Source organism: Branchiostoma belcheri, unplaced genomic scaffold (genome assembly GCF_001625305.1).
Source record: "Branchiostoma belcheri isolate BF01 breed outbred unplaced genomic scaffold, Haploidv18h27 scaffold114, whole genome shotgun sequence".
Taxonomy (NCBI): Eukaryota; Metazoa; Chordata; class Leptocardii; order Amphioxiformes; family Branchiostomatidae; genus Branchiostoma; species Branchiostoma belcheri.
In genome coordinates this window covers 545,921-556,148 of record NW_017802536.1, presented here as the reverse complement: position 1 = coordinate 556,148, position 10,228 = coordinate 545,921, and the positions used below count along the sequence as shown (strand labels likewise).

At 40.3% G+C, this 10,228-nt stretch overlaps 1 pseudogene; it reads left to right on the top strand.

The window, feature by feature from the left end:
• LOC109462240 overlaps window positions 1-9,439 on the top strand; it is a 10,340-nt pseudogene extending 901 nt beyond the window's left edge.
• Window positions 9,440-10,228: the final 789 nt, after the last annotated feature.

Genomic DNA, 10,228 nt, shown 5'->3' with positions numbered 1-10,228 from the left:
ATATATTAGTATCAGAAACTGAAATAGAGTATGCAATTCAGAATGTTGGCAATCATTTGGTATTTCTTGTTGTAAATGTATATACGAGAATGTACTTAATCATATGGTTTTTAAGAGCATAGCCCCATTTTATATGTTAACATTGCAGCATCAACTAATATCGACGACATAGATTATTTAATCGACCTGTCCGCGGCCAGTACCGGCTATGAAATGTACATCGTCTACAACCGCAATCCCATGGCTCAGCAGACATCCCATTTCAACCTTACCCTCACCACAAGAGACAATTGTGAGTAGAACGTATCTTCTTTTTTATAAAACAAGACTATACTTCCACTAAATAATAGCCAGGATGCAGTCTGATTTCCATAGGATCTCATTGCATTGTTTCAGGCCAACGGACAAATCTATGGTACTGAAAATGGACTCATGGGATATTTTACTGGACCGCTCATCGTCAACTACACCCCCTCCCCCTGATCATAATCACCCATCTGTCAGTTAGACCTGTCAAACGTTGGGATATTCTGTACATGGGAACAGAACTCATGCACTCATGTTTTTCTTCCATATGCATGTTGTTAATTTTTGTTTTAGAATTTTTAAAATTTTTCAAGTAGCATGAATGTTAAGTGTGGATAGGCATGCAGTCCAACGTGGTACTTGTGTTTCAAACAATAATAGGGACTTAGAAGCGAGGCCAGGTTAAACAAAATAGCCCGGCCTCAATTGCCACCAAATCTCCGCATAACTTTTCAAACATCATTTTATAAATGCAGCAAAATGAAAGAGAATAGTTTAAGAATCTCTGCAAATTCTAAATTTTCATTAATATCGATCTCTGTCCTTCTCTACAGATTATCGCGAAGTGCCAGTGTTCAATGAAGAAACTTTCCTCCCACAAACATCGTCAGTTTTTAACTACACCACAGCCAAGGTAATAAAACATACCGGATATGACAACAGGGAAATGTATGGTTTAATACTACCTTAAAGACTTGTTCTACTTTGGGTTGCCATATTGGCTTAGCGGAGGTCTGTGTCTACTCAAATTATATTACCGTTTATTATTAATAATGTTATTATTATTATTATCTATTACTCCAATCTTTTTGTCATTCCCTTTGTAATTTTGGAAAAGGATAGTAATTAGCTTCTGGTTCTTTTGTCCATAAAAATAAGACCATGTTGATTTGATTACATTAATTGCATCCTCTGGGAATCCTAAAACTGACGCGAGCATACGAATACAAAAAGTTTGACAAAAAGTTACTATTTCATGTATTAGGACATATATTCGCCAATTTTGTACGATTTACAGTATGGTCGAAAACTTTTTTTTTTGTAAGCGGACAAAAATCCATGCGCACGCGGGTGTCATCCATATAATCAAATCAACATGGCCTGAATAAAAACAAATAAATAACAATTCTCTGACCAATGTTGCTGAAGCTCCGATGACCTGTCGAAAATCCTTTTAATTCGAACTTATTGAAAAACCATTCCAATTTTTTACTTTTCAGCAATTCGTCCAAGTCGAGCTTGAATATAATTTAAGAGATGGTGCATTTTACTGGCCATACGGCTACAAAACCTACAGCACATCCGGCGGTGAGTGCATTGTAGTGATGTTTGCCATTGTGACCCTATGAAGCCAAATTATTATATATTGTCTCTATTGCATTTTAATTTAAATGATCAGGAGCATAGTATTTATTTGAACAAACCTAAAAACCATTCAGAGAAAGATAGTGAAAAAGATAAAATGTGTGATCCAGGCGCAGGTTACCAAATTAGATCGTATGTTTTAAAGTAATGTATCGTATGTATTTCAAATAATCCTTATGAATTCCGTAAAATTCGTATTAATTCTGTAAAATTTGTATTCCTTAAAATTCAAATGGATTCTTTGGCATTCCTGATGTGTGGGACCCGAAGTGTAGCAACTCCTTATGAGTAAAAGTGCAAAATCATCCATCTCTGAGGACCATATTGTTAATTTGATGCAGATTCCCTGCACCTGTACGTCATCATCCAAGACTTCATCATCACCGACTCTCTCCTGGCGTCAGACATCCCATTCACCTGTGTCACCGAAGGGTCTGGTGCACCTGTTATGCAGCTGTATGCACCTGGTGACAGGTGAGCTTCACATTTATCATGTAACAAGCCCCTACACAATTCGTTACAAGCACTTTAATTCCTAAAAATCTTCGTCCTTCCAAAAAAATTGGAATCGGCTTTGTTCCTGGATACGTCTAATGACCTTCTACATATTCTGTACCCTTTAATACATCATAATTATAAATATATCATTTGGGTAAAACTATTTTGAAATGAAGATTTTTCCGGATTTTAAAAAAAAAGTGGTGCCTATTTTGTTTACGTTATAATTACCCTCACAGAAGGCCGTCACCGTGGTTACTGGTTAAAATTGAACAGCAACAACATATCTGAATAGAATTTAAATATGGATGGTTTGGCTAAAGCGTGTTTGTATTTCCTAACATTATAAGGCTAACCTTTGATATAAGCCTCTGTGTATACCTGCTCAGACAATGGTCCCCAGAAGACTGGCCTTGGATCCCGCTTCAAACTTTTGACGCACTGAATTTTGAAAGAACTCTCTTGATTATAGGATACAGGTTTTCTGAAGTAAAGGTAAGAAAACTCCGTTGTTTACAAACAAGCATAGAATTAAAGAATACGAATGATCTTTTTGCTTCATGTAAATATCTATCGTATTATGCAGATTTAAAATACCAATTACAAATAGGGTCCTTATACATAAAAGACTACAGCCTCTTACCCATAGTGATTTGTGTCTCATTCAATTCAGAAAAAAAAAGCAACGGAATGATCTTAAAACAGATTTCTTGTCGGTAACAGAGGGTCAAATGGTTGCCTGCTAGATAAAAATCAATGTGATCATCCCCTGCTTCCGAACAAGCCTGCTTGAAGAAAGACGCACCTTGTCACTGACCACCCAGACACTCAATTTTGGTAAAGCAGTATTTGAGATGTAAACTGTGTAAACTGTTGTTTGCAGGTTGGGGAGGGGATCAACGTGCGGTGCATTATTCCAATTGGGACGTTGACGACAAGAGTCTTAATAACAGGTACGAGTCGTCCTAGCGACGGACCGACTAACTGCATGTGTATGTAGCCAGCAGACATTATTAGACAAAAATGTGGCAAAAAAATTTCCTCGGTAAGAGGGACGGAAATAATCAATTTGGACCCAAAGTACAGTTCACGATATCATATCTTATACTCAGAAGTTTGGAACTTGCGTTCTCAAAAAGAATGGACATATCTCACAGTGATTTATGTTGTTTCTTCAGCCTGTCCTATCGGACGGTTTGGGCGGTTCTGTGCGGAGCGCTGCCAGTGTTATAACGGGGCCGCATGTCACAGCTTCAACGGAGCGTGCAGGTGCACCCCTGGCTGGATCGGAAGGCACTGCACCATAGGTGGGTCATAGCATTCAAATACAAGTACATTGTATTGATATAAAGACGTTTGATACAAGAGTTCCAGTATCTCATACCTTCACCAAATAAATGTTAAACAGTCCGACTAACGAAATGATAGATTAATTATGAAAATAAGATCTTAGTTACATTTCCATCATGGATTGTATCAGTTGTTGGTATTCTCCATCCTTTAATAGCCTTATCATAACAAAAGCACTTCCTCATAAATTATGCAAACGATTCCACGATTTAGTTTACTAATGTTCACCCTCACTTAACTTCCAAATACGGCAGTCACCACTATGAAGTTATAGCAATTTTCTATCAATTATGCAAAGTCGGTATTCATTTCCAAGGTAAAAGTTCATTTAGCGACTGGATAGGTTTTGAAAGCTTTTAGGGGTGGCAACCACTACATTTCAGCAGTGACTGGAAAAAAACTTAACACACCTAAGTCAGCTTACAGATATACCCTACGTGACAAAGAATACCATTCTTCTGTAGCCCTAGCCGAAACTTTAAGGTTGTAATTGACTAAACGAGACCATATGCAGGAAGACCGTATTACCTTGATGTCTAAACCTCATTAACCTTATATTGATACTTTCATTTATTACATATTTTGTCTTAAAATCTACATTCGTTTCATCAGTTTTGTGTCAGTTAAACTGTAAATTTGGTGGTCTCAATGCATAAGATATCTCTCGTCACTCAGAAAACCCAGAAGTGCGCATCAGTCCTCAGACCAGAGAACTGACAGACTTGCGGTACGGACAGGAACTGCAGCTTAACTGCACAGCCTACAAACTTGACGTCACCGACATCACGTGGTCCTTCCCGAGTGGCATTTCTACCGACCAATTAAATTCAACAAACAGCAAGGAGTAAGTTTTCTTTCATGAAATTTTCCTAATCACGATCTTCTAATATAGTATAGTAGGAAACTAAACTTACTTTGCAGTACGGGAGAATGAATCCTGATATATCATTATATCACATGTTCGAAAAGTCACGTAGCAGGATGAAATGGGTAAAATTAGAATGCCAAAATACATATACAAGAATCGAACAAGGACGCAAGTTTTCTCTGAGATAATTCAAAGTTTAACCACCTACACAAAAATTCTAATCATTTCTCCCGTGTACAGCTCTACTGTTCTATACATCAACTTTCTGAGGCCTGAGCACGAGGGTCACGTGACCTGTGAGGCTCTTACCAGCAGCGGAGACGTATACATTGACGCGGTGGACATACGGATAGGTATGGGTTCTGATACTAGTTGTATGTGCTATAATCTAGCTTTGAGTAACCGCGAATTGTGTAAGATGACAAAACAATAATAGCAAGCAAGAGATCAACACGTGCATGAGTCTCCCACTTGCAGCACCAGTCTGGGACCCACTTAAACGCCAACATGCACAATCCAACACACTACAGGTCAAACTCGATTCAGTTCAGAGACGCGCAGCCAGATGGGTCCACAGCGATTACAGACACACCACCAGTGCCACAAAACTAGTACACAACCTGGGATGGCTCATATTACAAGCCCGAAGACAACGGTCACGATTGGTTTTGTTGTATAAGGTCTTTCTCAACCTCGTCTCCATTGAATTCCTTTACATAACCTCACAACTAGGAACATCAACAGCACCAGAGGTCCCCCGCTACGCCTGCAAACATTTTACTGTAAAACAGACACACATCACAGCAGCTATATACCGTGCACCACAACTGACTGGAACCTACTACCACAGACATAGTCACATCTATATCATAAAACTACCAAAGTTCAAAATGGGACTGGCCCGACATATGGGCCTTCCCATATCCAAGTAAAACATACACCATGCTAAGACGGCCATTATTTGTTTTTCCTTTATTTTTGTTTTTATCTCTTTGTGCAGATAAGTTTTGTTTCACTTTGTTGCGAGCACCACCACCACCGACCGTACATGACCGTGGACCTGGAGCTCACCTGGACATCTGCCCCTGAGAGGGTTTTTACCCAGTATCTATAAGACTCATGACCACTTACTCAGCCATTCACTCACTCAGTATTTCACTGACTCCCTCCCTACGGCCCTCAGTCACTTCCTCACTCGTTTACGAAGTCATCCGTTTAACTCATTACCTATTTCACTGACTCCCTCCCTCTGTCACTCACTCTATATTGAGAATTAGAAATAAACGTACGACGTGTTAAAACATTCCAGTGTGTCAGGAGAATTATTGGGGCGAGCTGTGTGACCGAGTCTGTAACTGTACAGAGCAGGAGGCCTGTGACCGGACCCTGGGCTGTGTCTGTCAGGGGGATGGGTGTCCGGGTAAGTTACTTTTTCTATTAATGTATTTCTATACCTTTTTATTTATATGCCCTTAACAGTTTACAAAACCAATTTCCCTCCTTAAGAAACGCATACGCTCTGTACAGCATGCTGCAATATCGTTTATAAACAAACTGTGGACCAGGACTAAAACGTCTCGTCCATACAACTGCAGAACGTTTTGCGATTATGTGACTCGTAAATCGCGCACCGATGTGGTTTTATACACGCTATTTGTCCATAAGGACAGAATTAGAATGTCATCATGTAACTGCCTCCAAGAGCCCGAGTCCTCACGCCGCACGATTTACCCTCCACAACGTTAAGAAAAGCATAATCTCTAAGACGAGTATTAGGCCGTCAACTTGTTTTCTTCTGTGGAGAAAAGCACTGACTCCGCCTTAAAAAATTACCAATACTAAGAGTGGGCGCGAAGGAAGTCTGTAGGCCCTAGCTATGGCTTAATTTCTGCTGTACCGGTGACTTAGGTGGGCGCCGTACGTTTGGCCTAGAACCGGCTAACGGCCTGGTACTCGTCTGTCCTTAGCATGCTAAAGGTTAATCAAATCGTGTTTTCAATATTCCAGACTCTCTCCTGGGCATCGTTCTGTCAGCAGCCGGACTGATTCTCCTTCTACTCGTTGCCATTTTCCTGCTCTACAGGCACAACAAGAGGCTGCGGGTTGAAAACATCGACGATCCTGAAGTCTTTGAGCTCGGAAAGAACCTAAAGGTACGCCATAACGAGGAAATACCCATTCTCAGTTTTATTACCAGTATCTGATAATATTGTTTATTGCCATAATTACACGATCATGATGTCACATATCTGAACCCATATCTTTTTACACAGGCCCTAATGCCGCCTGCAGCAGGCTCCTCGTCAGGCAGTATCGACATGGAGCTCCTGAAGGAAAAGGAGATCGACAGGAGCAGGCTGCAGGGCGGGCAGCTTCTGGGAGAGGGCGCTTTTGGACATGTCGTCAAGGCAACGCTGACACAACAAGAGGAAGACGAAGTGGTTGTCGCTGTCAAAAAACTAAAATGTAAAATTATTTTTGAATTTTAGTCCTAAAGTAATAAATTGCCGTCCTTATACTTTGCCTTTTTTAGAGGAAAATGTGTACATGTATATATGATATAAACCCAATTATGTAAATGCTTATGCAGGCGATGATGACCCCAAGGCCAGACAGGACCTTCTGCGGGAAACCTGCATCATGTTGTTGTGCGGTAACCATGACAACGTCCTCGGGCTAAAAGGCATCTGTTTTAGAGACGGTCAGTTTACAAATTGTTATCAGTTTTTGTCGAGATTGCAACATTTACAGTTAGAAAGTTGATTAAGCATACGTAAAACATGCGTAATGCATGCGGGCACATACTAGTAAATCGTGACCTTTTTGAGAGCACAAAATTGACGCTGTTAAAAAAATGACAAAGACTTTGAATAGCTATAGCAACACAATCAAGTTGAGCTCGATATCAACCCATCGTTAAGTCTTACTTTGCCGCAGGCCCGCTCCAACTAGTCCTGGAATATGCAGAACACGGCAGTCTCCTTCACCTGCTGTGGACGTTACGTGCGGAATCCAAACTCAACAGGACCGTTCTGGTCAACAAACGGCACATCTTCGAGAACATGATGGTGGATGTCTGCTGCGGACTGGAGCACCTGGCGGCCAGGAGGTTGAGAACATCTTGAGTATTTTTTTATTACATGGCAGATTTTACTACAATAATCTCTACTTAAACCTGTGAATTTATTGTCTATACGTGTAAGACGTTTGCTATTATCTACTTACAGTAATAGTAACGCCCAATACTGCTAGAACAGGTGGAATATGAGTTTGCTTATCTTCTGTCTGTGTCCAGCTGGTTCACCGAGACATCGCCGCCCGGAACATCCTGATCTGTGGGAAGGGAACCGCCAAGATCGCGGACTTCGGGCTGGCCCGGGACATATACACTGTAGGGTACCATCGGCAGGACAGGGTAGGTCAGGCTCACGGTACGATCGTACAAAGTAAGCACTAGTTTTAAAATTCATAATTAAAAATTTTAACACTATTACAACAAAAATGTAATGAAATAAGCGGATTATGTTGATCTTAAAAAGCCACAAAAACGTTTATGTAGATATTTAAGTAGCTGTCAAACGCAGTTAGCAGGTATTCAAGATTTCTGATTAAGTCAAATAGATGAGATAGATAAAGAGGAAACGACACTAAATCATAGATGAAATTATGTTAAACTTATTCTTTGTCCCCCAGGGCAGGGACCTCCTGCCGCTGAAGTGGATGGCTCCTGAGGGCCTGAAGAACGAGGCTAGGTTCACCAACAAGAGTGACGTGTGAGTTCTTAACAGTCAATGTGGACACTAACATCTCACTAATTATTAGTGAAAATTAACATACTAGAAATTATACATACATCTGTTCTTCTTTATATCTACGATATAACCGTTAGGCCTCACCGACTTAATTTTATGGATGACATCTGTGCGCGCATTAATTTTCGCCTGTTCTAAAAAAAAACACGTCCTCTGGGGCTCTGGCCTGGGTAGTCTATGGTAGTGAGCGACGATACGGAGCCGGTGGTAACTTTGGAGTATGGCACCCAGGCTACCGAAGCTCCAAGACTCAAGAACTCATACATATACATGTACATATACCTACAGTACCGATTTACAAATTCCGCAAAAGGCCAGTATGTGCCGGCTTGTTGTATACGTAGCTACGTCGCAAATTCACCATGCCAGCTTTGCATCCCTGTGGTTTAGTAGCATTTATTTTTGGCCGGAATTTTTTTATTCGCCCGCGCGCACTTGTGTGGGGGTCTTCAGAGGATGTCATCGATAAAATTAACTCGGTGTGGCCTGAACACTGTCAACTCTCTCCCATCTTTAAAACCATAAAGTTTTTTTTTACTTTCAGCTGGTCCTTTGGGGTTTTAATGTGGGAGGTGGCGCAGCTGGGTCGCACGCCGTACCCTGGAATGGAGGGGGCAGACAGAATATATGATGCTCTGCAAAACCACTTCAGACTCCCCAGACCCCAGCTGTGTACAGAAGAAAGGTAAACTTGGGATTTTTCTTGAGAGACATTAACCCGTACAAGAGTTACTTTTAAAAGATTATCGGTGCTTGATAGGAAGATAGGAAGATAGAACAAGATAGGAAGAAAGTTTAGCAACTGTAAGTCCTACACAAGACGGCTGGCGGTATCGACTTCCGGGGACCTTTGACCCACTTTTGGTGTTATTTCTAGCCTGGTATGAAAACATGTCATAGCAGCTGATTCTTTTTCGAGGCGCAGATAACGAAACAGTCTGATATTTTTGATAGCAGGTAATCGCTTCTCCCGACAGTCAGACTAGAATGGGTTATTTGAATACTATAAAAAGACTGAAGTTCAGATTAAAAAGTAATTCGTAGGTAAGGAATTTTAATTAATAAGGTTGGATTATTTGTTTCCTCCTGTACACTGTTCACGCTCAGATACCAGCTGATGCTGAAGTGCTGGAAGTTTAACGAGAAGACCAGGCCTGACGCCACAATTGTCAGGAAAAAACTGGAGGCGGATCCCAATGTAAGATGCCAGTTTTTGGATATATGTTTATTGTTAAGTTAGTACCTGTACTGACTGCAGCATATCAAAATACGGAGCTTTAAGTGGATTAAGATGTTGCTATTGAATCAGATGGTCTTGACAATAGCTTTTATCTTTTTTTGTTGATGGACTCGCTCTGTACAAGGCCAATGGACCACTATTTTGACTCACTGAGTTACTGGTCCGATATCCCTTCTCGATGAGTCAGAAACATCATGATTAACTTAAGTTCCACTCACTGACAGTAAAGAATGATTGACCTAATAGAAGAAACAGGCGAGGGCTTCTTATGTTCTTGAAGACTGTATTGAGAATTTCCCTACCCGATGAACATCCCCTTCCAATATTACATCATCATTGGCAGTCCAGTCTCGGAAGACCTAGAAAAATGTTAGATTGAAAAAAGATTGTCAAATGCTGAATCACGTGTACAGTTACAGAACTAAATAGGTTGTATTTGATATATACATATTTTTCTTCTTTAGGGTTTCTTCTACTTCAGCGCACCTGTGGCAGCCATAGAAGCACCAGTTACTCCGGTATAAGACAACATCGGATGCAAGGAAAATTAGGACATATGCAAAAGTGACAAAGAGACATGGATAAAATAATGACTTAACAAGACTAGACACTGCGGGTTTAGGTACATTGGAAACTACAAAAAAATTCGTGTTATGACGTTAATAAGCCTTAGGTTTACTTTATCCCAAGTTTGTCATGTCTGTACATCGTGTGTTGTAATGAATTGAATTTGTGTTTTTATGATACATATATATATATATATATATATATATATATATATATATATAT